This window comes from Barbus barbus (genome assembly GCF_936440315.1).
Source record: "Barbus barbus genome assembly, chromosome: 40".
In the NCBI taxonomy this organism is placed as follows: Eukaryota; Metazoa; Chordata; class Actinopteri; order Cypriniformes; family Cyprinidae; genus Barbus; species Barbus barbus.
In genome coordinates this window covers 2,177,771-2,189,791 of record NC_136718.1, presented here as the reverse complement: position 1 = coordinate 2,189,791, position 12,021 = coordinate 2,177,771, and the positions used below count along the sequence as shown (strand labels likewise).

The window sequence follows — 12,021 nt, the reverse complement described above, 5'->3', positions numbered from 1 at the left end:
CATGCAGGTTGGGGGAGCGGGAGGTCCTGGTCAGAAATTCCGCGGGAGTGGGCGGGTGCGGGTTTAAGAAGACAGTCCCACGCTGGGCTCTACACTGGAGTGTTCATTTAACTATCAGCTTCTACCAGGAATATTACATACTAAAAAATCCAGAGCTTGAACCATAAAGAGATTCAGTGACTGAGCCACAGATGAGATGCTGATACTTTTAAAACAAATTGTTATAAATTGAGCATCCGATATCAAATGGGCTTGCATTCATTTGTCTGTGCTCATTTAAACGATTGAAACATTTTAAACACTGAACAGATTACATCACAAAATGATAATAAAACCCCAATGGTGGGTAGCAGGTAAGATTTTGTTTGTTTGTTTGTTTAATTAAATAATCCACTTATCCATATCTATCTTGACATTATGAGCCAGCCTTATGACGTGGATCAAAGCATTGGAAATGGCCCCCTACTTTAAAAGAACAGTTCACCCAAAGGTCAAAATTCTGTAATCATCCAGTCACCCTCAAGTTGTCCCAAACCTGTATGAGTTTCTCTCTTAAGCTGATAACAAAAAAGTTATTTTGAAGTATGTAGGTAACCAAATAATTGGTGGTAGCCATTGACTTCCATGGTATTTTTGTCCATTCCGTACATCTATTCAAGTTGTACCAGGTGATGATAAAGATCAACACATATCTTGTTGTGCAGGACAGCTTGGCCCACGGGTGTAAAACTACACCAGAGAGGAATTACTGCTTTCTAGGAAACACACAAACAGCTGATAACAGCAGCTCCACAGACTCATCAATTATGAGTGAGATCATTTTACCAACCAACACTCGGGACACAGTCAGTACAAACTCACAATGACCACGAGAAACAGCCAGAGTAAACACTCACAATGAGCACAGACAACCCTCGAGCCGAGACTAGATGAGGAGAGACTAGAGAGAAAATGAGCTAAAAAGATTATAAAAAGAGATGAGGAGAGATAAGAGAGAAGAGGCAAGACAAGTGAAGACAAGGGACAAAAGACAAGAAAATAAGACATTATGAGGCAAAAGAGACTACATGAGAAGAGAAGAGAAGAGAAGAGAAGAGAAGAGAAGAGAAGAGAAGAGAAGAGAAGAGAAGAGAAGAGAAGAGAAGAGAAGAGAAGAGAAGAGAAGAGAAGAGAAGAGAAGAGACTTGAGAAAGACAAGACCAGATGATAAAAATAAAATGAGAAAGGATGAGAAATATGACGAGGCTCGCTGAAATGAAATGGTCAAAAGACTAGCTGAAAAGAAATAAGATGAACTGTCAAGACAATGACTACAAGACAAACAAGACGTGAGACAAGACCAGAATGGAAGAGACAAGAGAAATCAGATGATTTGAGAGAGAGAAGAGAAGAGAGACAAGATGCAACCATAACAGACAAGATAAGACGAGCCAGCAAATGAGATGAGATACGAGACAAGAGGTGAGAGGGAAAAAAAAAGGGATGAAAAAATAGATTCAACTATATAAAATGAGAGGACAGGAAATAAACAGTAAGAGACACACGGAAACCAAAAAAGATTGAATCAAATAATGCAGCCACTGCAAAGACTAAAGATAGAGGAGCGTCAGTATGTATTACAGCAGACCACATGTCCCACCCTTCCTGTTCAACTTGTTTGTAACATGACATCATCTGGATACATGAAGCTGTCATGTTCTTTCTCACTCATACCAAGAAAACCTGTGTGAGGCTACGAAAACACTGGTAACATGAGGGTCAAACATCCCATCGACAAATGCCCTGTACAACATTTAGGAACGTTATAAACACGTCACAGTACATAAGGCCAAGAACTCCTTACCACTCCCTGTGAGGTCAGCGGTTAATGATATTCCATTACAATCAGCAGTTTCTACAAACGCACACAGACAGCGAGATACAACCCTGTTGCTAAAACCACCATGATGGCGTGCATTGCCTAGTGGACTGACATTAATCATGTATGTAAAAACTACACATGAACAAAAATAAGTCATTCAAACAATAACAGAAGATGTGACACTGTGTAAATGAACACATATGTATGAGCCGGTTATAGAGATAGATACGCTCATGTTATATATGGATCTGATTTAGCCATGCTCAGCAAATTCAGGATTGGCCCGGCCACCCTGATCCAAATCCACAGTCGTAATCTCCCATCATTCAAGAGCTTTCAAGGTGTTGACACATGTATCATATGTTCAGTTACTGCACATTATTATAAAGGAACCATATTTTCTGGAACTCCAATCATGAGCTTGATGTGTCCAAACACAAGAAAAGGGTTTTGACTACTAAAGGCGTTCAATTCCAGTCACTTTGTGTAATTTCTTACAATGAGTCATGTAAGTGGATCTAACAGCTAATTTAAGAACAGGGCTTGTAAATAATTAATGGGCCAAGACCTCCACAATAAAGTGCTAAATGCCTAAGCAAACAGGTCCGTTAAAGCCCGGTACACAACAAGCCGACGGTCGGCCGTCAGGCAGTTTTTGTTCGTCGGCCGACAAAGTTTTCTCAGTGTGTTCTGTGCCGTTGGCTGAAGTTGGTCCTCGTCGGCTTGTTTTCGGCCGATTCGACATGTTGAATCGGCGTCGAAGCTCGTCGGTCAGTCGGGCCATCTGATCATTCTGATTGGCTGTTCAGCTGCCGAACCAGTGCGTGAGAAAAAAACCCTACTTGGCCGTCGGGTGTCGGCTTGGTGTGTCAGGGCAACTTTGGACCAAGACGCTGCCGTCTGCTTTCGTCGCCACTAGTTCGTCGGCTTGGTGTGTACCGGGCTTTAGACACTTGAAACATCATATATTTGTTTTTTATCATCTGTTTTTCTCTAAATTGACAATGTTAGTTTTTCCACCTGCACTGATGCTTAGATTATACTTACTACTTTAAATTTATAATTTATCATTTTAATTTTTTAATTGTAAATGACTCCTGTTATGATTGGCTGGCCTCAAGACTAAAGACCTCAAAATCAAAAATACAAAAAAGTAAAATAAAAAAAAGTGTGGAATATATAGATTTTCAAAAAATGCATCATGATGTCACCTTTAATGAATATTCTTAGTATATGAACAAGATATGATAGTATAAGATAGTATATGATAAGTGGTGTAAAGAAACATATATTTAGATCAACTACGTACATGGCTAAGGGTGTGTGGACACCTCCTTCTAATTAATGGTTTGGCTTTTCTAGTGAAGACTTCCTTTTAAACTACACCACACAATGACGTTCTTGAGAACTGAGTGCTTCTCAAGAACTAACTGAATGTGGCAATGTGAATAAGCCTAATTATACAGGGTGTCTTGAAGACCAAACAGTTGCTCAATAATAGTGAAAATCTATCCAGAACTGTGCAAGCGTCAAAGGCACAAAGATGTTTTACAAAAGCGTTTCTTTGCTTTAGTGTGCCAGTAAAATATCCATTTCCAAACTCAGTTATATATGATTTTGAGATCCATCTTTTCACACAGAGGACAACTTAGGGACTTATTTGCAACTATTACAGAAGGTTCAAATGCTCACTGATGCTCCAGAAGGAAAAAACATGCATTAAGAGCTGGGGGGTGAAAACTTTTTGAATTTGAAGATCAAGGTAAATTGAACTTAATTTGTCTTCAGGAAAACATGTAAGTATCTTCTGTAGCTTCTGAAGGGCAGTACTAAATGAAAAAATATAATATTTAGGCAAAACAAGAAAAAAGTACTCATCTTCATTCTGTTCAAATGTTTTCACGCTCCAGCTCTTAATGCATGGCTTTTCCTTCTGGAGCATCAGTGAGCATTTGAACCTTCTGTAATAGTTGCAAATAAGTCCCTCAGTTGTCCTCAGTGTGGAAAGATAGATCTCAAAATCATACAGTCATTGTTGGAAAGGGTTCAAATACACAAAAATGCTGGAAAACCAAAGAATTTGTGGGAGCTGAAGGATTTTTCTGAAGAACAGCAGACAGTTTAACTGTTCAGGACAAACAAGGGACTCATGAACAACTATCACTAAACAAAAAAGCACAGCTGTGGATCATTCAGGTAACAACACAGTATTAAGAATCAAGTGTATGTAAACTTTTGAATGGGGTCATTTTTATAAATTCAACTATTATTTTCTCTTGTGGACTATATGTAAACATATTTTATGTGAAATATCTTATTTAGGTCAGTACTAAATAAACAATAACATGCATTTTTTATGATCCCTCTTATTTTGGTAAAATAATTGATATTTTGCAGATTCTGAAAGGTGTATGTAAAGTTTTGACTTCAACTGTACATATAGCACAGTACCAGATATGTAGTTTTGCACATTTAATATTGGTATTTCCATTTGTGAAAGAAAAGTTGTCTCTCACATGCTGCCAGGATGGTTCATGTTCACCCAGAAAAGCGGTTTTAAGATTGGAGAGCCTGAATGCCAACACATTTATCACACAGAAGTAAAGCCCACATTCATGTGGTTATAAATCATGGGACGTGGAAGCAGAAAATGAGCAGAAGGCTGAAACAGACAGAATGAGGATGTCTGCAGGCCACAAGGCCAATGGCAGCTTGGCCACAAACTAGAAAAGGAAAAAGTGCCTGACACACTTACATGGAAGCCTGCTGAGATGCAATGTGTGACCAGTTCACGTGTGAGATATCAGAGACTGCAAACAACTCCCGTCACACAACAGTTTCTCCCAAATGTTGCTGATCAAGGCAACATTTGAGAGGCAGATTGTCTGTGAACCTCTCTTGAACAAGTCTGCATTTACTTACTGCTTTTGCTATTTGAAATACATGACTTCTGTATGGAAATGACATGCGTTATGATTGGCTGGCCACTCCATTAAAGGGGTCACGAAACCAAAACTCCCTTGATCTTTTGAATTATAGCAAGTCATTGTACTATAAAATCATCCTGTAAGTTTCAGAACTCAATACTATCTTGTTAGCCTATAAACAGCTTATATTGAATCTAGTTTGCGACAGCTGGTGGAATGTTCCACTATGATGTAATAGTGTGGATAAACCCCACCTCCTCAGAAGATGATCAACGCCTGCTGCTATATCACTTGTGTTTAGCTCCACCCACCGATTCTAAATTGCTGCCTGTTTAGCCCCGCCCACAAATTTCACATAACTGTCAGTTTAGCAAGTTCAGCCCCAGCAATTCGCGCATGTAGTGTTTACGAGAGACTTTAAGGCCATCAGATTAGATTTCACTTCAATATCAGAAAAAAAAGCTTTATTTTCATGGACATTTTTATTTATTTTATTGAGATAAAGGACAGTAGAGAGACGATTGGAAAGCATTGGGTGGAGAGAGGCGAGCGGGATCGGGAAAGGACCTCAAGCCGGTAACAAGCATTATAAAATGCTTTATAACATTGAAAATAAAGTGCATTATTTATTTTTACACTGTAAAACTTATATTCAAGACATTTAATCCCATGTCTATAGTTAACTAATAGTTACTAACTCAAAAAATCTAATATAAAACTTCCGCTTCCCAGGACAAATTTTTTTAAACGCACATCACTTTACAGAGCAATATCTATTTGGAATCGACTCTCTGTCTCATCACGCAGAATTCAGAACAAATACAAATTTAAGAGGACCGTAACCCAGGAACTGCTGCAAATGACCTCGTGAAAGCTGGAAATTGTCATATTCTTTCACTTGGTAATATTCTGAATGTAATTGCAATGTTTGAATTCTCTTGATTGTAATTTGTGTTGTTGTTGTTTTGTGTAATTTTATGTTGTGAATATTTTAAAGAGGACCCCAGGAAGATTAGCTGCCATTAAATGGGCCGCTAATGGGGATCCTAATAAAACAATAAAACAATAATATTCATCATTGCGGTTATGTAAATATTTTTGAGCTAGGCATTAGAAATAAAAGCAGGCAGATATACAGTGAATAACGTGATCGCGCCTAGGTTTTGGAACAAATAACCCAGCAGAATAAGAACATGATTGATCAAATTGCTTATATAACTATCAGTCTCTGACTACAGACTCAAAAGTTGATGGCTTGAGAGCAACCAATGCTAACGTACTCAGTTACTATCTTAACCTCGGTTCCCTGAAATATGGGAACGAGTACTGCGTAGCAAGATGCTTGTATGGGAACCAGTACAATCACGCCGTGCTATGATGGGGAACGACTCAAAACCATAACTCACGTGGGGAAGACCCAGGGGAGTTAAAAATACACCAAGCACAGGCTGAGCCGTCAGGGTCATCCGTGGCCTGGGTGTCATCCTGTAAGTTGACACTTGATGCCCAAATAATATGGACCGTCCAAGAGAGGGAGGGACTTGAGCAATGTTGGTCAAGTGAACCCCTAAGACTGCTTAACTAGCTGGAGGCGGCGAACTAAGCAGAAAGGACTCTGGCCTGCAAGGCGGGGACATCCAGGTTGTAAAACCTTATAAATGCAGCCGGCCACCTCACAAATTTCTTAAATGGACACCCCGCTGGACCACGCCCAGGAAGAGGCGATGCCTCTGGTGGAATGGGCTCTGACTCCAATGGGGCACTGCAAGCCCAAGGAGGAGTATGCTAGGGTGATAGTATCCACTAACCCCCTGGAAATCCTTTGCCTTGTAACAGGGCGACCTTTAGTGCGGTTACCGAAGCTGACAAGAAGCTGTTCTAACTTCCTGTATGAGGCCGAACGCTCAATGTATACCCTGAGGGCCCTGACGGGGGAGAGCAGGGACAATCCATGGTCATCCGTCGAGGGGGTCAGCGCAGAAAGTGCTATGACCTGGGCTCTGAACGGAGTGGAGAGCAACTTAGGTACATAACCCAGCCTTGGTTTCAGGACAAGCTTGGAGTCGCTAGGCCCGAAATCTAGGCAAGCAGGGTTGACAGAAAGGGCCTGTAGGATTCCTACTCGCTTAACTGACGCCAGTGCTAACAGCAGGGCAGTTTTAAACGAGAGCGATCTCAGGCTCGCTGATTGCAATGGTTCAAACGGGGGGCCTCTCAAAGGCCTTAGCACGGTTGGAAAGTCCCAAGGTGGAACTGTACGGGGGGTTCATTCTCTTGGCGCCTCGTATAAACTGGACCATCGCACTATTTCTGCCCACCGATCGGCCAGCAATAGGGGCGTGAAAAGCCGCTATGGCTGAAACGTAAACCTTGATGGTGGATGGGGAATGCTGTTTATCCAGCATCTCCTGCAGAAACGAAAAAACCACTTACCTCAAAGGTGACCGGATCTAAGTCGCGGTCTTGACATCAAGCTGAGAAAATGGACTATTTCAGAGCATAGAGGTGTCTGGTAGATGGGGCTCTAGCTTCTGCCATAGTGTTTAAGACACACTCTGGGAGGTCAAAAGGCTCCCAATGAGCGGCCACACATGCAGGGCCCATAACTCGGGCCGTGGATACCACAGCGTGCCGTTCACTTGACAGAGGAGGTCCCATCTCAAGAGGATAGACCACGGGGCTGCTTCGAGCAGCTGGAATAACTCCGACACCCACGGCTGGTACCTCCAGCTATTAGAAGAAGTCTGTGCCGTCATTCCCCAACTCGTCTGAGTACCTGCGGTAGCAGAGCGATTGGAGGGAATGCTTAGAGCGGAAGCCTGGGCCACTCGTGCGCCAGGGCATTCATGCTCTTCGTGAAATAGATTGGGCAATGAGAGTTGTCTTCGGAGGCAAAGAGGTCTACTCGAGCTCTGCCAAAGACTTCCCAGATTTTCTGAACCACGAGCAGGTGGCGCATCCATTCCTCTGAGGAGACGTTGTACCTCGACAACATGTCCACTCCTTGGTTTATTTTGCCGGGCACATGCGTCGCCTTCAGTGAGCGCAGATTGGTCTGAGCCCAAACAAGAAGGTCTTCCGTCAGCGTGCAGAGGTGCTTTGAGACGAGACCGCCCTGGTGATTTATGCATGACACCACAGACCTGCTGTCTGAGCATACTAGCACATGGTGTCCCTTTATGTCCGGCAGGAAGAATTGACAGGCACGGCACACTGCTAGCATCTCTAGGCAGTTGATGTGCAGACCCGACTCCTCTTTGGACCAAAGAACGAAGGTCGGCTTGCCCTCGCACAGTGCCGTGTGACAGTATGCTCTTGGCAAAGTTGAGCCCCAGGCAATATAAGTGGCTGAGGTGGAGGGTCTTGTGCGATGTTGAAACTGACTATGACTGGGCCAGAATGAGCCAGTCGTCGAGGTAGTTGAGGATGCGGAGATCTGTCGCAGAGGGAATAGAGCCACATCCATGCATTGCGTAAAAGTGCGGGGAGCCAGGGACAGCCCAAACGGGAGGACCTTGTATTGATATGCCACCCCTTCGAATGTGAATCTCAATAATCGTCTGTGATAGGGGGCTACCTGAATGTGAAAGTATGAGTCTTTCAAATCCAGTGACATGAATCAGTCCCCTGGGCATATTTGCGAGAGGATCTGTTTCAATGTGATCATCCTGAAAGACCTTTTTACCAGGGCGTGATTCAGGAGTCTGAGATCTAGAATAGGTCGCAGGCCACAGTCTTTTTTGGGGAACGAGGAAGTAGCGGCTGTAGAAGCCTGACTCGCTCTTAGAGCTCTGCACGGGCCTAAAATATAGGCCCTAGCCCGGCCCTGGCCCGAGACGCTCAGGCCCTAGCCCGGCCCGAGTCCGACCTGAGCCCGCCTTTTTTTTCCCTTCTCCCAAAACAGCTTATACTGTTTCAGCTATTAAAATACTTCAGTTTTGTATGAAATGGCAAAGTGACTGTATTTTGTTTCGTTATTTTATTAAGTTAATTAGAAAAAATGTTTGGAGCATTTTTTATTTGTTAAATGTAAGTTTTTTTGTTTTTTAAAGTAATGACCAAGCGGCCAGTGGCAGACAGTGAGTTGATCATAGCCTATATTTGATATATTTAGCCTGCTCAAATAATCACGACTTAATCTACAATTAAATCTATAGTTATAAAACAGCTCCACAATGTTAGTTTAAAGGCTTAACCTAGGTTAATGTGCACTGATCCATAATCCAGTCGTTTGTGCAGAGAGTGCAAGCTGAAGCGCGCTTTACAGGACATGGACGCACCAGAGCGATCACTTGCATTGGAAACATTTCAAATACGCTGTCATTTTTGCTCATAAAGGTAAGAGTAATAGGCTTCATTGTTCGGAACTGTAAAGGGCCTACTTTTATTTGTGTGCACTCAAAATATCAACAAAGCATGCAATAAAGACATTAAATAAAGGGGAAAAAAGCAGTTTCGGTTTTGAACAGGAGCACTTCTGAAAAACTCTAAAGGCGCATCCATGAGGAGACGGCGAGTCAGGATCATCATCAAATGCATGGATGATCCAAAATGCAGTTTTTCCCGACGCATTGGGAACCAATGTAACCACGCTCCAAATTCCAAATTATTAGTAACCACGCTCCAAATTGTCCCTGATGCTCTGCATGGTCAACTGTCACCTGTATGCTAATGAGTGCGAATATGCGTTGCGTATTGCGTAGGCGATGTGTAATATTTATAATATAATCAGTATTTCATACAGTCGCCATGTGTGCTCTGCGCATAATATGGGCACAGTTAAAGGAGAGAAGCTAAATGAGCCTGAGCCGATCTGTAAAAAAAAAAAAAAAAAAAAAGGCCCGAGCCCGGCCCGAATGGACTCAGCGTGTCGCGCCCCGTCGGATCCTGACGGGCTTGCAGACCTCTGCTCGCTCTGGGCTGGAGGAATGATTTCTATGGCTCCCTTTACCAGCAGATTCATCACCTCTGTGCGTAGGGCTCGAACATCATCACTGCGCACTGTGGTGGCGACCACACCACGGAAATATGGTGGTTTTCGAGCTAATTGGAGTAAATAACCTCATCTTATCGTCGCCATTACCCACTCTGATACACCGGGGATGGCCTGCCAGGCCTCGGCCCGCGTGTCAAGGGGTTGAATAGGCCCTAAAGACTGGCTGCGTAAGGACAGGACACTTAGGTAGGCAGAAAATACTTCTGAGGCGCCGGATCCAAGGCAATCTTGGGCCGGGGTCCTTGGCGCTTCGGGAAGGGGTAGCGTCTTGCCGAGCGGGAACGCCCTCTATCCTGCCGATCCTTAGGAGGTCAGGGTTCGGGAGTGGCCGGCGTTGGCTTGGCAGGCTGCTGAGTCGGCGCAGGATTGTGGTGACTAGAAGCAACAGAAGGACTGGAGCGTTTCGGGAGGAAGTGTCGCATCGCTTGAGGCGACTTCCGTATCTCAGTAAACCGCTCCGCAAAGCCCTCCACAGCTGGTCCGAACAGGCTGTTCAATGAGACCAGAGCGTCGAGGAAGGGAACTTTATCTGCCTCTTTCATCTCCATCAGCGTAAGCCAACGGTGGTGTTCCAACACTACCAGGCTAGACATCGACCACCCGATGGCCTGGGCGGTGGCTTTGTTGGAGCAGGGCCAGGCCCGTCGCACTCCTCAGGACCCTGAGTCGAGACCGGCCTCCTCGTTTGCGAGCATCTTGGCCTGGAAGACCTGGAGCACAGCCATGGAATGCAGCGCCGAAGCCGCTTGTCCAGCCGCAGAGTAGGTGCGTCCGGCGAGTGCAGACGTGGCTCTGCACGGCTTGGATGGATGGTTCGCCTTCCATCCGATAACCATGGGCGGGCAGAGATGCATGGCCACGGACTTCTGAGTTCTGATCCGCCTATATAGCCAGAGGCCCCACCCTTTTTGGCGGGCTCCTCAGCCATAGGCTCGCTCATCGCCGCCACCGAGGCATTGGTTCGATTGTATAGCACTGTACGAACCAATGGACGTGCAGTTTCACTGCGTGATTGAAAAGGCTTCAGTTGAAGAGGAAAAAATAGTTGTTCTCATACAAGTGTCTTACGACGCAGTACGAGTGAAATATCGACAGGGAACAGATATTTCCACAAAATAAAACAATTATCAGTGCTATTATTTAATTAGTGTTTCCTACAAACATCTGTAAGGGTGAGACTTCACATGCATGACTACAGGCTATTAATGGTATATCAGTAATTATTTCACCCTCTAAGATTTTATTTGTTTCCATGGTTTTTCCATGGACACACTATAATACTCTATAGAGTAGTACTTCAAAACAGTGTCTATGAACCTCTCTGAGTCGCCAGACGGCATTTGAAATTAAAACATTTCATTGCAGGTGCTGTGCAGTTTTGGGGGTCATCTAGTTTGGGTTTGTTGAGGACATTATACCACCCATGGCCAATAATACTCCTCTTATGATCAGTAGGACCCCTGTGGAGAGGGTGAGTAGCTTCAAGTACCTCGGTGTAAACATCTCCGAGAACCTGACTTGGACTACACACATCCAAACACAGGTTAAGAAAGCCAGGCAAAGACTGTACCATCTGCGACAGCTGAGGAAATTCAGGGTCTCACCAGCAATCCTGAAAACTTTCTATTCAGGGACCATAGAAAGTGTATTGACTCAGTGCATCTCAGTGTGGTATGGAAACAGCTCCAATCAGGACTGTAAAGCACTACAGAGAGTTGTGCGCTTAGCTGAGCGCATCTCAGGGTCTGCTCTCCCCTCTCTGCAGGACATCTACCTCAAACGTGCAAAAATAGAGCTGTTAAAATCTTCAAGGACTCTAATCACCCTGGTAACCGACTATTCACTTTGCTTCCATCTGGTAAGCGCTTCCGGAGCCTGATGGCAAAAACTGAGAGACTTAGGAGGAGCTTCTTCCCCCAGGCCATCAGGCTCCTAAACTCTAAGTCTGTGTCATAACATCACTTGACTTCATGTTAATATCACCATATCAATAAGCTATTCATAATTTTTCTCTACCTCATATTGCTGCTATTTAAATACCCTGTACAACTTTTTTGCACATTCTTTTGCACATTCCTGTTGTATTACTATTTATGTCAACAACATACTGACCTGGACATTTATATTTTTTTATCTTTTATTTTATTCTTTTTATTTTTTTTCTACTTTTCTTTTTCTTAATATTTGTATTCTATATAATTGCACTGTCCTTGGAGCGGACCTGACTAGGGCTGCAA

At 43.6% G+C, this 12,021-nt stretch overlaps 1 protein-coding gene across 1 annotated transcript in view; it reads right to left on the bottom strand.

The window, feature by feature from the left end:
• The window catches only part of LOC306859877 (sodium/hydrogen exchanger 8-like), a 49,215-nt gene that overhangs the window by 9,295 nt on the left and 27,899 nt on the right, over positions 1-12,021 (bottom strand). The gene's annotated exons all lie outside the window — the stretch shown is intronic.